This window comes from Salmo trutta, chromosome 7 (genome assembly GCF_901001165.1).
Source record: "Salmo trutta chromosome 7, fSalTru1.1, whole genome shotgun sequence".
NCBI classification, from domain to species: Eukaryota; Metazoa; Chordata; class Actinopteri; order Salmoniformes; family Salmonidae; genus Salmo; species Salmo trutta.
In genome coordinates this window covers 3859831-3880583 of record NC_042963.1, presented here as the reverse complement: position 1 = coordinate 3880583, position 20753 = coordinate 3859831, and the positions used below count along the sequence as shown (strand labels likewise).

The 20753-nt window shown below is 43.5% G+C and overlaps 1 pseudogene; it reads right to left on the bottom strand.

Moving 5' to 3' along the window:
• Nucleotides 1-3012: 3012 nt before the first annotated feature.
• LOC115197766 (perilipin-3-like) overlaps nt 3013-20753 on the bottom strand; it is a 43284-nt pseudogene continuing 25543 nt past the window's right edge.

Sequence of the window (20753 nt, the reverse complement as noted above, 5' to 3'; positions counted from 1 at the left end):
CCGAGCGGAAATGGAGGAAAACTCGCCTCCCTGCGGACCTGGCATCCTTTCACGCCCTCCTCTCTACATTTTCCTCTTCTGTCTCTGCTGCTAAAGCCACTTTCTACCACTCTAAATTCCAAGCATCTGCCTCTAACCCTAGGAAGCTCTTTGCTACCTTCTCCTCTCTCCTGAATCTTCCTCCCCCTCCCCCCCCCTCCTCTCTCTCTGCGGATGACTTCGTCAACCATTTTGAAAAGAAGGCTGATGACATCCGATCCTCGTTTGCTAAGCCAAACGACACCGCTGGTCCTGCTCACACTGCCCTACCCTGTGCTTTGACCTCTTTCTCCCCTCTCTCTCCAGATGAAATCTCGCGTCTCGTGACGGCCGGCCGCCCAACAACCTGCCCACTTGACCCTATCCCCTCCTCTCTTCTCCAGACCATTTCCGGAGACCTTCTCCCCTACCTCACCTCGCTCATCAACTCATCCTTGACCGCTGGCAACGTCCCTTCCGTCTTCAAGAGAGCGAGAGTTGCACCCCTTCTGAAAAAACCTACACTCGATCCCTCCGATATCAACAACTACAGACCAGTATCCCTTCTTTCTTTTCTCTCCAAAACTCTTGAACGTGCCGTCCTTGGCCAGCTCTCCTGCTATCTCTCTCAGAATGACCTTCTTGATCCTAATCAGTCAGGTTTCAAGACTGGGCATTCAACTGAGACTGCTCTTCTTTGTGTCACGGAGGCTCTCCGCACTGCTAAAGCTAACTCTCTCTCCTCTGCTCTCATCCTTCTAGACCTATCTGCTGCCTTTGATACTGTGAACCATCAGATCCTCCTCTCCACCCTCTCCGAGCTGGGCATCTCCGGCGAGGCCCACGCTTGGATTGCGTCCTACCTGACAGGTCGCTCCTACCAGGTGGCGTGGCGAGAATCTGTCTCCGCACCACGTGCTCTCACCACTGGTGTCCCCCAGGGCTCTGTTCTAGGCCCTCTCCTATTCTCACTATACACCAAGTCACTTGGCTCGGTCATATCCTCACATGGTCTCTCCTATCATTGCTACGCAGACGACACACAATTAATCTTCTCCTTTCCCCCTTCTGATAACCAGGTGGCGAATCGCATCTCTGCATGTCTGGCAAACATATCAGTGTGGATGACGGCTCACCACCTCAAGCTGAACCTCGGCAAGACGGAGCTGCTCTTCCTCCCGGGGAAGGACTGCCCGTTCCATGATCTCACCATCACGGTTGACAACTCCCTTGTGTCCTCCTCCCAGAGTGCTAAGAACCTTGGCGTGACCCTGGACAACACCCTGTCGTTCTCCACTAACATCAAGGCGGTGACCCGATCCTGCAGGTTCATGCTCTACAACATTCGCAGAGTACGACCCTGCCTCACACAGGAAGCGGCGCAGGTCCTAGTCCAGGCACTTGTCATCTCCCGTCTGGACTACTGCAACTCGCTGTTGGCTGGGCTCCCTGCCTGTGCCATTAAACCCCTACAACTCATCCAGAACGCCGCAGCCCGTCTGGTGTTCAACCTTCCCAAGTTCTCTCACGTCACCCCGCTCCTCCGCTCTCTCCACTGGCTTCCAGTTGAAGCTCGCATCCGCTACAAGTCCATGGTGCTTGCCTACGGAGCTGTGAGGGGAACGGCACCTCCGTACCTTCAGGCTCTGATCAGGCCCTACACCCAAACAAGGGCACTGCGTTCATCCACCTCTGGCCTGCTCACCTCCCTACCTCTGAGGAAGCACAGTTCCCGCTCAGCCCAGTCAAAACTGTTCGCTGCTCTGGCACCCCAATGGTGGAACAAGCTCCCTCACGACGCCAGGACAGCGGAGTCAATCACCACCTTCCGGAGACACCTGAAACCCCACCTCTTTAAGGAATACCTGGGATAGGATAAGTAATCCTTCTAACCCCCCCCCCCCCCAAAAGATCTAGATGCAATATTGTAAAGTGGTTGTTCCACTGGATATCATAAGGTGAATGCACCAATTTGTAAGTCGCTCTGGATAAGAGCGTCTGCTAAATGACTTAAATGTAAATGTAAATGTAAATAATCTTAACGTTTAAAACTATGTAAATATACAAATATATACAAAAATAAGACTCATAAATATCAAAAAGAAGTAACAAAGACAAATGTTGATTTGGCACTCGAGCATCAATACATTACCCATCCCCCAACATTGTCAACCAAGAGTCAAGACTAAACAAGTTCACCTTGATGGTGTGCAGACTGGTTTTATATTCTTCGTAACGATTTCACACAAACCAGAAAAAAATACAACAATATGTCTATATATTCACAGTATTATGAATGAATTGTGGCTTATTTGGTAGCATTTCGTAGTGTGACTGATTTTACTAATTGCATTAGTACTGTTCAAAGTTAGAGGTGCGCTATTTGATAGACTCCCCATCTCCCCCTACCTCGGGCTTCCAGTGGGAAGACCTGAGGTCAACCTACCCCCACCGTCCTCCCCATCTTGTACTTCTGAGTGGGAGACCTTCCCAGGCAGTAGCCTGCCAAACTCACAAACTAGAATCAGGGCGCTCACTCCGACAAGGTTAATTGACCCACAGTCCCACACGGTGACATGATATCATTGACGTCACGTGCAAATGAGCAATAGAAAACCGATCGCACAAACGTCACCATTCAAAATTGTTTTGTGTGGGCGCCCCGTGCCGCCCCCGGCAAGATGCGCATGCCGCCTATACCTAAATCTGCCACTGCACTACAGGCAGCTCCAGAATGAATATATCACTTTGTTATTGATTATATTCTACACCGCGTGATACGACGTCACCTGAAGGACTGAGCTGATGTTATGATCACAATCACACAGATAATACCTGGTTGGCTTGTGGGATGGAGCAGCTCTGCTCCTTTTCCACATGAGGGGTACACGTGAAAGGTACAACAGACCTATCAATGCACGTGAGTGGCCAAATCATATCAGGAGATGTCAAGGATGACTGAGTGACTCACCACACCGTAAAGCGCAATTCTGTTCACCATGTGCTCCCGGGCGCTGCCCACGGTCTCTTAGCCAGGCCAAAGTTGGTCTGAGAGACACTCTTCACACTGGACACCACCGACACATAGTTAATCTGTAGCTGGTAACCCAGGCCACTGATCAGGCTCTGCAGCCCATCAACACTCAGAAACACAGGGATTTAATTGTCTCTGAACCATTCTTTATCATACAACGCTACCTACTTACATGGTGTGGCTCATTCTACTGTGATAACCTGAGGGGTATACTACAAAGCAAGATCAATGATTTAGCCAGCTAACTTTTAGAAAGATAAGCTTGAAATGGGATGGTCGAATTGACTCAACAATCAGAAACAGATAGTTTAGGTTTCTTAATTAACCAAAATAAATCTATAGTTATTTCTGGTTATCAAAGTTAGCTGGCTAACTCATTGATCCTGCTTTGTAGTATACCCCTCAGGCAGCTTTTTCAGAACAGGTCATCAACATAAACAGTAAAACACAGTACTACAACATGTACATAAAATGTGTATTTTCAGTCATGGCTGTCAGCCAGAGTGACCCTAGGGACCAGAGCCTATATGTTGTGTAACAGCACTTCAGATTTCTTTGTCTGATATCTACTCCCTAAATTATAATTCAGTAGGGGGAGTCACAGGGAATGCAAGTTGAATGTCAAGAATGTCTTTGATTACATTTTCTGAGAATACCTACACTCAGGCATCCCTGAGTGGGGCAGACATGACCACATCGATCTAGAAATACTGCAGCACAGCAGACTGTTTACAAGGCTTTGAGCAGTAAAACATACTTTAATGGCAATGATTAAATGACCCGAGTGACTATTAAAAAATAACAGATCTGGAGATTATGTGTATTATGTTGGAGACCTGCTCTAAGGCTGGTATGATGTAAGGGGTTATACTGTAACCTTCTAAAACTCTACCTCAGTTTTTTTGGTCTCTCTGTCTCTCTCCTCCTCTTCCCAACTGATTAGTCCAGTCACTGAAGTTTGAAAGGACAGGCCCACTGTTTCCACAGCCTCTAGGTTCTTCATGGCATAGCTATTCTGTCAGGGAACATGTGCACTTTACAGTACATTATGAAAGCCAGTTTTTACCATCCATATCAACATATTTGCAAGAAACACATTTTAGTTACAGTATTCAAATGCTACTCAGTGACATGGCATTTTTTTCTTTATCGTTATGTAAGAAGGGTCAAGAAAATTATTTGCCTTCAACACCGTTTCAGTCCATTGTCTATAATAGTTACAGTAGTATCCAGAGCTACTGTAAGCCTTATCAAAGCCACAACTGTGAGAATATTCTTTCAAAAGTGCTAGGCTTTGCATTTTGCGGCTGACCTCAGACTCAAGGTCATTAAGTTGTAGAGTCTCGGACCATCACCGTCCGGTGTACATCCATTCTCAAACACATCTATGGTTCAAGCTAAAGTAACTAAAACAATTGCTGTAAATAAATCAAAATATTAGGCACATCTGCTACATTGAATTCCTCTCTGTGTAAAAAAGTAACACTTCTACAGCAGGGAGGCAAGCAACAATTCAGACAACATCTTGGTGTTATTTATTTAAAAATTATATCACCTTTATTTAACCAGGTAGGCAAGTTGAGAACAAGTTCTCATTTACAATTGTGACCTGGCCAACATAAAGCAAGCAGTTTGACACATACAACACAGAGTTACACATGGAGTAAAACAAACATACAGTCAATAATATAGTAGAAAAATAAGTCTATATACAAAGTGAGCAAATGAGGTGAGATAAGGGAGGTAAAGGCAAAAAGGCCATGGTGGCGAAGTAAAAACAATATAGCAAGTAAAACACTGGAATGGTAGATTTGCAGTGGAAGAAAGTACAAAGTACAAATAGAAATAATGGGGTGCAAAGGAGCAAAATAAGTAAATAAATACAGTAGGGGAAGAGGTAGTTGTTTGGGCTAAATTATAGATGGGCTATGTACAGGTGCAGTAATCTGTGAGCTGTTCTGACAGCTGGTGCTTAAAGCTAGTGAGGGAGATAAGTGTTTCCAGTTTCAGAGATTTTTGTAGTTCGTTCCAATCATAGGCAGCAGAGAACTGGAAGGAGATGCGGCCGAAGGAGGAATTGGCTTTGGGGATGACCAGAGAGATATACCTGCTGGAGCGCGGGCTACAGGTGGATGCTGCTATGGTCACCAGCGAGCTGAAATAAGGGGGAACTTTACCTAGCAGGGTCTTGTTGTAACGACCGTCTGAAAGAGTAGACCAAGGCGCAGCGTGGATAGTGCTCATCATGAATTTATTTCTGGTGAACTCTTAAACAAAATAACTAAAACGACAGCCAAACAGTTCTGTCAGGTAATACTCACGAAACAGAAAATAACCACCCACAAAACCCATAGGAAAACAGGCTACCTAAGTATGGCACCCAATCAGCGACAACGAAGTACAGCTGTCCCTGATTGAGAGCTATACCAGGCCAAAACAAAGAAATACAAAACATAGAAAAAAGGACATAGAATATAACCTCAAAACCCCAAAACACACAGAAAAACACCCCCTGCCACGCCCTGACCAAACTACAATAACAAATAACCCCTTACTGGTCAGGACGTGACACTTGTAGATAACCTGGAGCCAGTGGGTATGGCGACGAGTATGAAGCGAGGGCCAGCCAACGAGAGCGTACAGGTCGCAGTGGTGGGTAGTATATGAAGCTTTGGTGACAAAACGGATGGCACTGTGATAGACTGTATCCAATTTATTGAGTAGGGTATTGGAGGCTATTTTGTAAATGACATCACCGAAGTCGAGAATCGGTAGGATGGTCAGTTTTACGAGGGTATGTTTGGGCGCATGAGTGAAAGATGCTTAGTTGCGAAGTAGGAAGCCAATTGTAGATTTGATTTTGGATTGGAGATGCTTAATGTGAGTCTGGAAGGAGAGTTTACAGTCTAACCAGATACCTAGGTATTTGTAGTTGTCCACATATTCTAAGTCAGAACCGTCCAGAGTAGTGATGCTGGATGGGCGGGCAGGTGCAGGCAGCGATCGGTTGAAGAGCATGCATTTCGTTTTACTTGTGTTTAAGAGCAGTCGAGGCCACGGAAGGAGAGTTGTATGGCATTGAAGCTCGTCTGGAGGGTAGTTAACACAGTGTCCAAAGAAGGGCCAGAAGTATACAGAATGGTGTCGTCTGCGTAGAGGTGGACCAGAGACTCACCAGCAGCAAGAGCGACATCATTGATGTATACAGAGAAGAGAGTCAGCCCAAGAATTGAACCCTGTGGCACTCCCATAGAGACTGCCAGAGGCCGGACAACAGGCCCTCCAATTTGACACACTGAACTCTATCGAAGAAGTAGTTGGTGAACCAGGCGAGGCTAGCATTTGAGAAACCAAGGCTATTGAGTCTGCCGATGAGGATGTGGTGATTGACAGTCGAAAGCCTTGGCCAGGTCAATGAATACGACAGCAGAGTATTGTTTCTTATCGATGGCAGTTAAGATATCATTTAGGACCTTGAGCGTGGCTGAGGTGCACCCATGACCAGTTCTGAAACCAGATTGCATAGCGGAGAAGGTGCGGTGGGATTCGAAATGGTCGGTGATCTGTTTGTTGACTTGGCTTTCGAAGACTTTAGAAAGGCAGGGTAGGATAGATATAGGTCTGTAGCAGTTTGGTTCAAGAGTGTCCCCCCCCTTTGAAGAGGGGGATGACCGCAGCTGCTTTCCAATCTTTGGGAATCTCAGACGACACAAAACAGAGGTTGAACAGGCTGGTAATAGGGGTTACAACAATTTCGGCAGATCATTTTAGAAAGAAAGGGTCCAGATTGTCTAGCCCGTCTGATTTGTAGGGGTCCAGATTTTGCAGCTCTTTCAGAACATCAGCTGACTGGATTTGGGAGAAGGAGAAATGGGGAAGGCTTGGGCGAGTTGCTGTGGGGGGTGCAGTGCTGTTGACCGGAGTAGGGGTAGCCAGGTGGAAAGCATGGCCAGCCGTAGAAAAATGCTTATTGAAATTCTCAATTATAGTGGATTTATCGGCGGTGACAGAGTTTCCTATCCTCAGTGCAGTGGGCAGCTGGGAGGAGGTGTTCTTTTTCTCCATGGACTTTACAGTGTCCCAGAAACTTTTTGAGTTTGTGTTGCAGGAAGCAAATTTCTGCTTGAAAAAGCTAGCCTTGGCTTTTCTAACTGCCTGTGTATATTGGTTTCTAACTTCCCTGAAAAGTTGCATATCACGGGGGCTGTTTGATGCTAATGCAGAACACCACAGGAGGTTTTTGTGTTGGTTAAGGGCAGTCAGATCTGGAGAGAACCAAGGGCTATATCTGTTCCTGGTTCTACATTTCTTGAATGGGGAATGTTTATTGAAGATGGTGAGGAAGGCATTTAAAAGAAATAACCAGGCATCCTCTACTGAAGGGACGAGGTCAATATCCTTCCAGGATACCCCGGCCAGGTCGATTAGAAAGGCCTGCTCGCTGAAGTGTTTCAGGGAGCGTTTGACAATGATGAGTGGAGGTCGTTTGACCGCTGACCCATTACAGATGCAGGCAATGAGGCAGTGATTGCTGAGATCTTGGTTGAAAACAGCAGAGGTGTATTTAGAGGACAAGTTGGTTAGGATGATATCTATGAGGGTGCCCGTGTTTACGGCTTTGGGATGGTACCTGGTAGGTTCATTGATAATTTGTGTGAGATTGAGGGCATCAAGCTTAGATTGTAGGATGGCTGGGGTGTTAAGCATGTCCCAGTTTAGGTCACCTAGCAGCACGAGCTCTGAAGATAGATGGGGTGCAATCAGATCACATATGGTGTCCAGAGCACAGCTGGGGGCAGAGGGTGGTCTATAGCAGGCGTCAATGGTGAGAGACTTGCTTTTAGAGAGGTGGATTTTTAAAAGTATAAGTTCAAATTGTTTGGGTACAGACCTGGATAGTAGGACAGAACTCTACTGGCTATCTCTGCAGTAGATTGCAACGCCGCCCCCTTTGGCCGTTCTATCTTGTCTGAAAATGTTGTAGTTAGGGATGGAGATTTCAGAGTTTTTGGTGGTCTTCCTAAGCCAGGATTCAGACATGGCTAGGACATCCGGGTTGGCAGAGTGTGCTAAAGCAGTGAATAAAACAAACTTAGGGAGGAGGCTTCTAATGTTAACATGCATGAAACCAAGGCTATTACGGTTACAGATGTCATCAAAAGAGAGCGCCTGGGGAATAGGAGTGGAGCTAGGCACTGCAGGGCCTGGATTCACCTCTACATCGCCAGAAGAACAGAGGAGGCGTAGGATAAGGGTACAGCTATAAGCTATGAGAATAGGTCGTCTAGGACGTCCGGAACAGAGAGTAAAAGGAGCAGGTTTCTGGGGGCGATAAAATAGCTTCAAGGTATAATGTACAGACAAAGGTATGGTAGGATGTGAATACAGTGGAGGTAAACCTAGGCATTGAGTGATGATAAGAGAGATATTGTCTCTAGAAACATAATTGAAACCAGGTGATGTCATCGCATGTGTGGGTGATGGAACTGAGAGGTTGGATAAGGTATAATGAGCAGGCTCTACAGTGAAATAAGCCAAAAAACCCTAACCAGAACAGCAATGGACAAGGCATATTCACATTAAGGAGAGGCATGCTTAGCCAAGTGATCAAAAGGTCGGTTGCGGTCACGGCAATTCAGACAGCTCCCTGGGCCATGGATAGCAAGTTGGCAGAAGATGGTCTGTTTTTAGCCACCTCGTGCGTTTCTGTCAGTAGATTAGTGGGGTTCTGTGTGGTAGAGGGGACCAATCCAATTGGCAAAATAGTTATAGTTAAAGTGGCCCAAGAAAATTTGCCGATAGACCCATTCAGATAGCAGCCGATAAGACAGCTAACGATTAGCTGGCCGCAGATGGGCGTTCAGGTTACGTCACAACGGAGGGGCCAGTTGGATAACTCCCTCGGGCAGATAACGTCGGAAGTCCAGTCCTGAAGGCCCGATGGGGCTCCGCATTGGCAGTAAAACGGGTCCGGATAGGTGATTGTAGCCCAGGAGTGGCTGATGGAACTCTTCAGCTGGCTAGCTCCGGAATAATTTATGTTAGCGCCGGGACCAACATTAGCCAATAGTCACTCGGATAGCAGCTAGCTAGCTGCAAGATCCAGGTGTAAATGTCCAGAGCTTGCGGTCAGGGGCGAAAATCTGATATCAACTTTGGAGGGGACAATTACATGACATTTTCTCAAGAGCAATTCCTGAGGGGGACACCAAAAGTAGTGCTGTAACACATAGCCTACATTGTAATATGGTAAATGTATATTGAGGAACCAAAGAAATAAGGTGTTTGCCGTACTCCTAACTACCGGTACCCAAAACTACACAACTAATCACAACAGCAATACCATTGCCTTTAACAAATCTTAGGTCAGTCACCAGTTTAAGTTTAGAGTGGGGGGTATCAATGGCATTTTCCAATTATGTTCCTATTTTACAAGTCAAAAAAATTGAGAACCTTTCATAATGTTGCCAAACAAAGACTCAACAAACTTACCTGAGACTCCCTGTCTCTGCCAGTCTGTCCCTGCATATCTGTCCCCAACTCTGCTGTCTGTGTGCCATCTGTTGCCTGCTCTGCCTAATGACATCATTGTGAAACATTTCCATTAGAATTTCATTTCTTTCTTATGAACATTTTATCAACTTGTCTTTGAGATATTAGGCTACTAGGGTTCTTACTATGCGTTTTGGTGTACTGAAAAATACTCTGATGTCCGTCTTATTTTTCTGCCATTTTTCTACCTGGCTGGCTGGCTGGCTACACACACACAGTGTGTAGGTTATTTACAGTAGGAGATGGGCTTCTATCATCTTATCTTCTATCATTCTATTTGGGCTTCGATCTAAAAGGTAGCTAGCAAATGTGAAACGGATTAAAATGACAAGAGTTGACAGCTGTATGAGTTCACCATTTACACAACATATGCTGCAACCTTTTGTAATTTTAATAGTTTGTTTCATATTGGCTGGCTTCCAACAATAGCTGAATTTGCAAAGCTAGCGAGCACCAATTCAGTTTCAGTGGTGTTTGCTATAATGTTTGCTACCCGGGTTAAATAAAGGTGAAATAAAATAAATAAATAAAAGTTCCCTTGCGACAATTTAGCTTTTGCAACGAGACCATTAAATATATTTAAGACAATGGTAGAAGAGAGTGTAGTTCTGTTCAGTTTGGATTTCAGTTTATCGCTAACCTTATCACAGGGACTTTGAAGCACTAACTTACATCATCTGCATGCTGATCTTGGAATAAATTGACGATAGCAAAGATTCCATCTTTGACGACGCCACATAAATGGAATAGGTACTAGCTAGCTTAATAGTTAATATTTGCGCGCTAGCTCTGCATATTCAGCTAGCGTGTGTGCGCGATTGACTAGATTAACCTCACGTCAGTTACGTTCATTGAGTGCCTTTCAGACAGTAGACATGACCCCTCTGTTACCTTGCAAACTAAGGAACTGGCAGTGGATCAAACCATTGTGAGGCAAAGGGTGGGGGGGTCGCAATCTTTTGAAACTTAAAAACGCGCTATTAAGTGTCTATAATCAGCACAATTGCTTTCATTGCGTATTATTAATATTATTTAAATTACATAGTTATGTTTCAGTGATATATTGGGGGGGACAAATCATATTTTTCCCAGGATTTCTGCCCCTGCTTGCGGTAGAAATCCGGGGATATGGAGAGAAAATAGGTCCGGTATGCTCTGGTCTGAGTCGCGTTGTACAAAACTGGCGATTGCTTTTTGAGCTAAAGGATAGACGATGACCGCCAACCGTGGTTAGCTGAGTTCTAACGTTAGCTAGTGAACTGGCTAACTTCTGGCTAACTTCTGGCTAGCTTCTGTTGTGGTTTTCAGATTTGAGGTAAATAATACTTTTTTTAAATTGGTGAGGCGAGTTGCAGGACAGTGTTTTGAAGTTGAGTTTTTTGAAAAAAAAAACATAAAAAGATATGCGAAGAAAATATGTAAATATATATATACACGAAGGACGTCTGACTGCTATGCCATCTTGGAGTGATTATACTCCTTATAGTGTTCTCTCAAATATAGAGTACGTCTAGATTGTGAAATACACATTTTAAATTCATTTATTCAACATAAAGAACATTAATATCTCAAATCCACTCTTTTTGATTTTGCTTATTTTTAGACATATTGTTTGTAGCAATATACTCTTCAAAAAACGTCAAATTTCCAGAGTGGTCTCTCTGGTACTTTTAATGATATTACCAATTTTAAAGATAGAAATTGACATTATAGGTCATTAACCAATCACAACCCTCCTTTAGGATTGCACATTCAGAAAGTCACCAGAAGAGGGAGTTCCCCTTCAATCCATTTCTCCATTCACTGTGTTTGTTGGTGGTATGCATACATTGCATCATACCTTAAAAAACCTCTTACATCTAGGCGTTCCGCCAACGGAACACCTGCTCCAATATCCAATGATGGGCGTGGCGCGAAATACAAACTCCTCTAAAATCCGAAAACTTCCATTTTTCAAACATATGACTATTTTACACCATTTTAAAGACAAGTCTCTCCTTTATCTAACCACACTGTCCGATTTCAAAAAGGCTTTACAGCGAAAGCAAAACATTAGATTATGTCAGCAGAGTACCCAGCCAGAAATAATCAGACAATAATCAAATAATCATTTTTCAAGCTAGCATATAATGTCACAAAAAACAAAACCACAGCTAAATGCAGCACTAACCTTTGATGATCTTCATCAGATGACAACCCTAGGACATTATGTTATACAATGCATGCATGTTTTGTTCAATCAAGTTCATATTTATATCAAAAACCAGCTTTTTTACATTAGCATGTGACGTTCAGAACTAGCATACCCCCCGCAAACTTCCGGTGAATTTACTAAATTACTCACGATAAACGTTCACAAAAAACATAACAATTATTTTAAGAATTATAGATACAGAACTTCTTTGTGCAATCGCCATGTCCGATTTTAAAATAGCTTTTCGGTGAAAGCACATTTTGCAATATTCTGACTAGATAGGCTAGCCCGTGATGGCTGGGCTATTTAGACACCCAGCAAGTTTAGCACTCACCAAAGTCAGATTTACTATAAGAAAAATGTTATTACCTTTGCTGTCTTTGTCAGAATGCACTCCCAGGACTTCTACTTCAATAACAAATGTTGGTTTGGTCCCAAATAATCCATAGTTATATCCAAACAGCGGCGTTTTGTTCGTGTGTTCAAGACACTATCCGAATGGTAAAGAAGGGTTACGAGCACGACGCATTTCGTGACAAAAAATTCTAAATATTCCATTACCGTACTTCGAAGCATGTCAACCGCTGTTTAAAATCAAATTTTATGCTAATTTTCTCGTAAAAAAGCGATAATATTCTGACCGGGACTCGTTGTATCCGTTCAAAGACGATAGAATAAAAACATGGGGTCGTCTCGTGCACGAGCCTGAGTCCCATTGTCCGCTGATAGACCACTTAGCAAATGCGCTAAAGCTTTTCAGCCAGGGCATGGAATTACGTCATTCAGCTTTTTCCTGGGTTCTGAGAGCCTATGGGAGCCGTAGGAAGTGTCACGTCATGCCAGAGATCCCCTGTTTTGGTTAGAGATGATCAAGGAGGGCAAGAAATGGTCAGAGAGGGCACTTCTTGTTTGGAATCTTCTCAGGTTTTGGCCTGCCAAATGAGTTCTGTTATACTCACAGACACCATTCAAACAGTTTTAGAAACTTTGGAGTGTTTTCTATCCAAAGCCAATAATTATATGCATATTCTAGTTTCTGGGCAGGAGTAATAATCAGATTAAATCGGGTACGTTTTTTATCCGGCCCTGAAAATACTGCCCCCTAGCAATAAGAGGTTAAGAATTGTATGTATTTGTAGAGTTCCAAACAATATGTCTTGAAATGAACAAAAATAAAGGGTAGTTTTGAGATATAATTATGTTAAATGTTGAATAAATGAATGTGACATTATTTCAGAATCAAGACATACACCATATTTTAGAGCATACTATAAAGGAGGATAATGATACCAAGATGTTGTCTGTATTATGTACGGTTATAGATCATAGGGTCTTACAGGAAGAATGTATTGGTCTAAAAAGGGCCTAAAATGAGCACTTTATTCAGGATGTTCTCAGAAATAGTTTGTGATACAAATGTAAAAATTACTTCAAACATCCTTCCTCCCAATAAAGTTTATTTGTGAGAATTGCCAAACAATCTGAGATACCAAAAAGATTTTCTGCTCCCGCCTACCTGGAATCACACTACAACCAAGATCTACAGTATGAGTAGATATCAACACTCAACGTGTTAACTGATAATCTCAATGATTCAAGTCATTTCACTTCAATTCAACTGTATTTGCTGTGTATTGAGCTATTGTGTCATGGACTATTTGTCTTTTAAAAGCATAGGGCTGCAAAAGTGAAAAAGACCAGTGCCTTTAGGCCCAATTGCTAAAGCTGTGCACATAGCTCTCGCTGTCTGTATCTCCTTGTCTCTCTTCAACACTCAATTTCTATTGGGATTTCAACTGCCTAACTCCAGTAACCCCTGCTGTTATTGAGAACTAATTGACGTGATTCCCAGAGAGGGATGTGGAATGATTTAAGGGTTTAGAATGTGTGTTGAATTACCCATTCTAAAGAGTATGCAATTACTCTATTAATAACCTGAATAATTATACCTAATTTCATAAATGACCACACATTATGTCATTCACATGTAACAATTATGGAGAATTGTGTCAGTATTACCATAAATACAGAAATTATATGCTGGCTGTAACTAATAGGGATACATTTTATATGTGTCTTTCCACAGGCATGCCTTTCCCTCTCCATGATTCCTGCAACAACTACTATGTGCTAACCAGAGGTCAAAATTCACACATTTTACCTCAAATAGACTGACTGTGTAGTACCTAATTGAGATGACAAGATGTTCTTTTGGTTGACCAATTCTACTGTATCTAGAGCCAATCAGTGAAAATATGAAACGTTTAATTGAATTCCTCCACAATTATTTACAGTGTCTGGGTCCGAGACTAAACGGACAGCTGGCTCTTACCAGTGGAGACACACCGGGGATGCGTGTGACCAGATCCTGACCTTGACTCTTGGTGCGTTGCTGCTGTCTGATCATAGCCACGTCGACATACTGCGCTGGCCAGCATCAGAAGCCTTCTGTAGCTGGGCTGAGGGCCAGTAGCACTGACAACAGACTCCTGTTCCCGCGAAGAATTCAACTCTGGAGGACAGATAAAGCGCACTCAACGGCTTGACAAATAGACACAAAATGTGGCACATGACTGTCTGTCTCAGATTCTCACTCAACAACCTCAAACTCAAAGCATCACATATCATTAACTGAACACTGATGAAGGACAAATAGGATGGACACTCACTAAGAAAAAACAAACAAGCTTATGCAACATCTTCAAGAATCTAAACTTTTATAGTTCTTACATAAATACCGCATTCCATTTACTTAATGCTGACAGACAAGGTTACAGTTCATTACTCATTTTACTCTCTTATGGCCTTGAGTTCCTGAGAAGGTAATCTTGAGATATACACTACAGTACATTGCTGTTACTTTCTGTTCTTCACACTAAAATATATAGACCAATCACTAGCCAGAGATAAAGATAATAAACAATGACTGAGAAATCTGAAATCAGGCCAAAATAATAATTACATGCTAACTATACTTGTATACAACAGGTGGAACCATTACCCTTCCTGGCCAAGCCCAATGCAGTTCATGCTGTATGATGCCACTGAAGGGGCTCAAATTGAAATAGTTTTTGACAAACTGTAAAGAGATTATCTAAATGGAAAGCACCATTATAGATGCTGGTAAAGGGAAATAAAGGTAAAACATTTATCCCTGTTAGCTACAGGGGAATTATTCCCAGTGACACACTTCTGCTAATATACACATGAGTGTGGGGATCAGGAGAAGAAACAGGATGGGAACATAGATATAGATAAAGGACTCATCTTTGTATCTGTGTCATAGTGTCTGTGACAGAATGGGTAGCGCCATTGAGGCTATTTCCATTTTGAAGTAATCCATTTTCTTCTTCACAATTGGCTGATCCCTGTTGGACATGACTCCAATGGTCACCAGGAGGGATCATCCAATGAAGTTGGGAGTCCCACCCAGTTGACTACATTCAAATTTCTGTTTGCTTCTGTTTGGTTCTTAAACGGTAAACTGTTCCACAATGAATACGTCCCAGGTAAGGTTGTTTTAAACGTTTATTGTAAACTCAAATGTTTAGGCATATTATGTCTTTGTTTTCAGTAACGTGTAGAGTATTGGCCATATGAAGCGTGATATAAGTTATTTGAGAATTCACTTAAAAGGTGTGAATGGTTTATGCCAGGTGAGGGTAGGTCCTTAGGATGCCCATGCTCCTAAAGTCCTCGTCCCGAGGGCATGTGTGGAGAGTGCTCCATGAGGCTTTTTCAGTCAACGCAACATAGCGGCAAATTCAAGATACAAGAACCATTTTAACAGTTTGCTACTACATGGATGAAGGAGCGGAAAGAACTTGTAGAGGGAAGTCGTGTGGTGAGGAAGATAGGCATCAAGTAGAAAAATAGAAAACATACTCCAGTAGTTCAGAAATTGAGTGAGGATAAATGACCTGCGGTGCGGCGGTGACCACCGAGTTCGAGGCTTGTCCCGATGATGACAAAAATTATTCTGGCCCAGTGGGGGTGGGATTTTTGGAGAGAATGGATTTATCCATATGTGGTGTCAAGTTGGGTGGAGAAGAGGTTGGGGACTGTTGAGTTTTTTGCATTTATTCCATCCAGGTGGAGTGGGTGCTACACACTACGCGTCTAGGGACAAGAACTGTTCATTTCGTTGCTCTCCGGTGCAGGGCGCAGTTGAAAGGAAAGATAACTGGGGTGGCATTAAGTGTTGAGGAGGATCAACTAAAATTAAACAAACCCGGTGTCTGTGATGCAACATTTGGTGCAACGCAGATCTGGTGGAGAGAGAGCGTGATGAAACAGAGAAGACACTGTCTGTCCTGCTGAGTTTTGATGCAGATTCTTTACCTGACAAAGTCAAGTTAGGATGTATCAGTTATCCCGTGAGTGCTTTTGTCCCAAACACAATACTGTGTTTAAGGTGCCAAACTTATGGTCATGTTGCAGCAGTGTGTGAGGAGGGAGATTCCTAGATGTGAGAAGTGTGCAGGAGGGCATGAGACAAAGGAATGCGTTGTATTGGTGGGAAAAGTTGTGTGAGTTAACTGTAGGGGTACCCATGGTGCTGAAGTTCAGAGGTGTCTGGTGAGAGAAAGGCAAATTGAGGTTAAAAGGATCAGAGTAGTACAGAAGATGTTCTATGCTGAGGGAGTGAAGAGAGTAGTAGAGGAAGATGGGTCCAGGGCGAGGGATCCTAAGAGGATACCTGTGAGTAGGCTGAGGCCAATAGAGAGTGATATGAATAACATGTGCTTCAGTAAGGTTGGTGTCTTAGTGTTCATAGCCATGATTTTCAACTGTACCGCAGAAATGGAACGCAAATCACAGAAAATAGATGTTATGGTGGCGGCTGCAGAGAAGTACTTGGGAGTACGAGACTTTACCACAGAAGAGTTACAAGGTGTTTTGAACGATAGTGTCCCTTCCTGCTGCAAGCCTGGTGTAAAATGAGATTGGGCCAAGTAGTGGAATAGTGGTGAGGTTTTAATGCATGTAGAATTAGTTGGTAGGGAAGTAGTGTGTGTTGGGAGGGCCATTTTTCTTCCCTTTTCCCCATCATTTTTACCTTCCCTTTTGTGTCACAAAGTGTAATGAATAGATGAATGGGGAGGCTGTGACCGGCATCACACTCCGGGACAGTAGTTGTGATTCGCCAATACAAATTTAAAGAAGAGTCTTTGGCTCATTGAGAGCGAGCTGTTGGTGAGGTAAAATACACTGTACAAAACATTAAGAACACCTACCTAATATTGAGATGCACCCCTCAGTTTTGCCCCCAGAACAGTCTCAATTAATCGGGGCATGGACTCTACAAGGTGTCATGCGTTCCACAGGGTGCTGGCCCATGTTGACTCCAATGCTTCCCACAGTTGTGTCAAGTTGGCTGGATGTCCTTTGGGTGGTTGACCATCCAGGCTGTATCACAACCGGCTGTGATTGGGAGTCCCATAGGGCAGCTCACAATTGGTCCAGTGTCGCCCGGGTTTGGCCGGTGTTGTAAAAAGGAATTTGTTCTTAACTGACTTGTCTAGGTAAATGAAGGTTCAATTAAAAATAAAAAAATTATATTCTTGATACACACAGAAACCCAGCAGCGTTGCAGTTCTTGACACAAACCGGTGCGCCTGGCACCTACTACCATATCCTGTTCAATGGTATTTAAATCTTTAGTCTTGCACATTCACCCTCTGAATGGCACATACACAATCCAATCCATGACTCAACTGTCTCAAATCCTTCTTTAACCTCTCGCCTCCCCTTCATCTACACTGATTAAAGTGGATTTAACAAGTGACATCAATAAGGGATTATAGTTTTTACCTGAATTCACCTGGTCAGTCTATGTCATGGAAAGAGGTTGGTGTCCTTAATTTTCTGTACACTCTGTGTATAGTTGTATTTATAGGCCTTTTGCCTTTGTTATTAAGTCATTTTTGCCACCTGTACATTTTTGTAAATACAACTCTGAGTCCAGTCTTCTCCATTAACTGCACTGTAAAATAAATACCACCTATTTTTGCACCTGATCTACTGCTGCATCTCAACTGTTGCTGCTCCACACAAATAGGGCACCTCGGGATGTGAGCTAGGACTAGGAGAGTAAACTAGTCTTGTTGCGTGCCTCCTAAGAGAGGTAGGTGCAAGAGTCAGGAGCAGGAGAGCAAGGATTTTCAGAAGCACAAACGTTTATTAGAACGACCCAAACACGACAACAACAGGTGGGGAAACACACCCAACGAAGTCGCCACACACAGGGAAATAAACGTAACACACGGAGGAGAAACCTCTAATCCTAAATAAACTACAACGGTACAACATGACCGTGAGAAAAAAAACCTGAGGCACAAACACGCACCCCTATCGTAGCAACAACAGTAAATAATCCCCCACAAAGAATAGCAGGCAGCTGAAATAGCAGGCAGCCGAAATTAACTAATAAGACACAGGTGTAAAACAAAACAGACAGACACAAACGAAAAGGAAAAATGGATCGGTGGCAGTTAGCAGGCCGGCGACAACGACCGCTGAACACCGCCCGAACAGGGAGAGGAGCCACCTTCGGTGGAAGTCGTGACAAGTCTAGAGTCCCCAAGTCTCAATGTCTGCTTTTACATAACCAGACCAATTCTGATAGATTTGACAAATTAGATCAGTTATTTAGCAAATAATTGGATAAAAGATCAACATTTGTCAGCCTGTGTACACACAAACTTAGGTACATCATCAACTCATGGATGCACGCCTCTTGGAGGAGGGTATGCAAAACCCTGCTACACTCAACTCCCCGTGGAGTGAAAGAGGTATGTGACTGTAGGTGCGGGTAAGGATTTGTATGTGCTTTTGATCCGCTTGTTCTCCAGTTAAGGAAACACAACCGGCAGAGATAAACGGAGCATAGATAGGATCCAGTTTCCTAAATGCTGAATCAATAACTCGGTCCAACGGACGAGCCAAAGACTGGACTAAACCCATGCTTTTTAATTTTGGGGATGGTGACAGGGACTGTTTAGGTTTATTTTTCAAAACCGGGCAGTCCGCAATCACGTGACCCTTTTGGTGACAGTAAAAACATTCACGGATCTTGTGCGAAGGCCTAGCGTTGTTGGAGGAAAAGCGACCCGAACGAGGCACCAAATACAGTCTTGTGTGTCAAAACGTACTCATCTGCCAACACTGCTGCCTGGGCCAATGTCACCACTGTCTATTCATTTAAATGAACTATAATTCTATCAGGGAGGTTGCTTTTAAAATCCTCCAACAGCATCAACTCCCGAATATCAGCAAAGGAGTTAGCTTTGCTGGCTGAACACCAACGATTAAACAGAGACTCTTTGTCCCTAGCAAACTCAACAAAAGTACAGTGGGAGGGTTTTTTGTGGTTCCTGAAGCGCTGTCTATAAGCTTCAGGCACCAACTCATAAGCCCGCAACATGGTTGTTTTAACAATATCGTACTGTAAACTGTCATCCAGGGACAGAGCAGCTACTACTTCCTGGGCTTTCCCAGACAATTTACATTGTAACAGGAGCGGCCAAACCTCGAGTGGCCAAAGCAGCGCAGCGGCCACACGCTCAAACGCAGAGAAATAGGAATCAACTTCCGACTCCTGGAACAGAGGGACTAAGACAATATTTTTACTTACATCGAAGAGGGCTTGATGAGGAGCAGGTTGTGGAGTTGCACTGGAGCCAGCGTCTAGCTCCAGTTGTCTGATCCTCACCTCCTTGTCGATTTCCATTCTCCTAACTTCTAAATCAAACTTAATCTGTTTATCTCTTTCTTTATCTTTTTGTGCCATTTCCAAAAAGCCAGCCTCACCTTTAGCCTAGTGGTCCCGTCTGAACGACCCGAAGCAGAAGATAAAGGGTCGAATCGGGGCAATGCAAAAGGGGTACGAGCAACCCCTTCCTGCGCATCGTCCTCCGACTTGGCATCGAAAGGTCAGTTGATGATCACCGAGTGGCACAGAGGTCTAAGGCACTGCATCTCAGTGCAAGAGGTGTTACTACAGTCCCTGGTTTGCATCCAGGCTGAATCACATCCGGCCGTGATTGGGAGTCCCATAGGACAGCGCACAATTGGCACAGCGTCTTCCTGGTTTGACCGGGGTAAGCCGTCATTGTAAATAAGAATTTGTTCTTGCCTAGTTAAATAAAGGTTACATTTTAAAAAAATACACAGGCAGCCCATTTCTGGTCTTTGCCAAATGATTGGCATTTACACTTATGTAGCCTCTGAAGTAGCACACAAATGAAATGCTCATTTTCTGTCACTGTTCCTTGTAATTTTGGGGTGGTTGTTGTTACATTTACATTTTAGCCATTTATACAGAGCAACTTACAGTAGCTATTAGGGTTAAGTGCTTTGCTCAAGGGCACAGACAGATTTTTCACCTAGTCGGCTTGGGGATTCAGCCCAACCCTCTTAACCGCTAGACTACCTGTTTTGTTAACGACAGGTCATGTGCAAAAAAATAAAAACACTTCAGAGCAACTATTTTTTGGGGTTGCTGTTAACGCATTAGGGAAAAGATCAGACACGTATCAGATATGCAAATAATTGGCAAAAGCTCTGAATTGAGCTGCCTGTGTAAACGTAGCCAGATGGGGATCAGTCTGGAGAATACCAGAGTGTCTTGTCTGGCCAGACAGAGCCACAGTGGAATTGTTAATACCAGTTATATAGTAAATGGTGCTCATTGACTTAATAATGACAATTGCAGAGTGGACAGAATTGCCTACACATTGTGCCCCCTCACACAGTATAAAAGCAAATAATCGTTTTTTTTAGGTATGGAATGGGGAATATTTAGATTGTGTTGTTTTTGGTCCCTAGTCAAGAACTCCTATAGGGTTAGAATAAAAAAAGTATATTAGAATCCAAAAGAAAATTCGAACAGATTTAGGATTCAATAGGATTACTTTTGATTTCCAATAGGATTCTGATAGAAGTGACACAAAG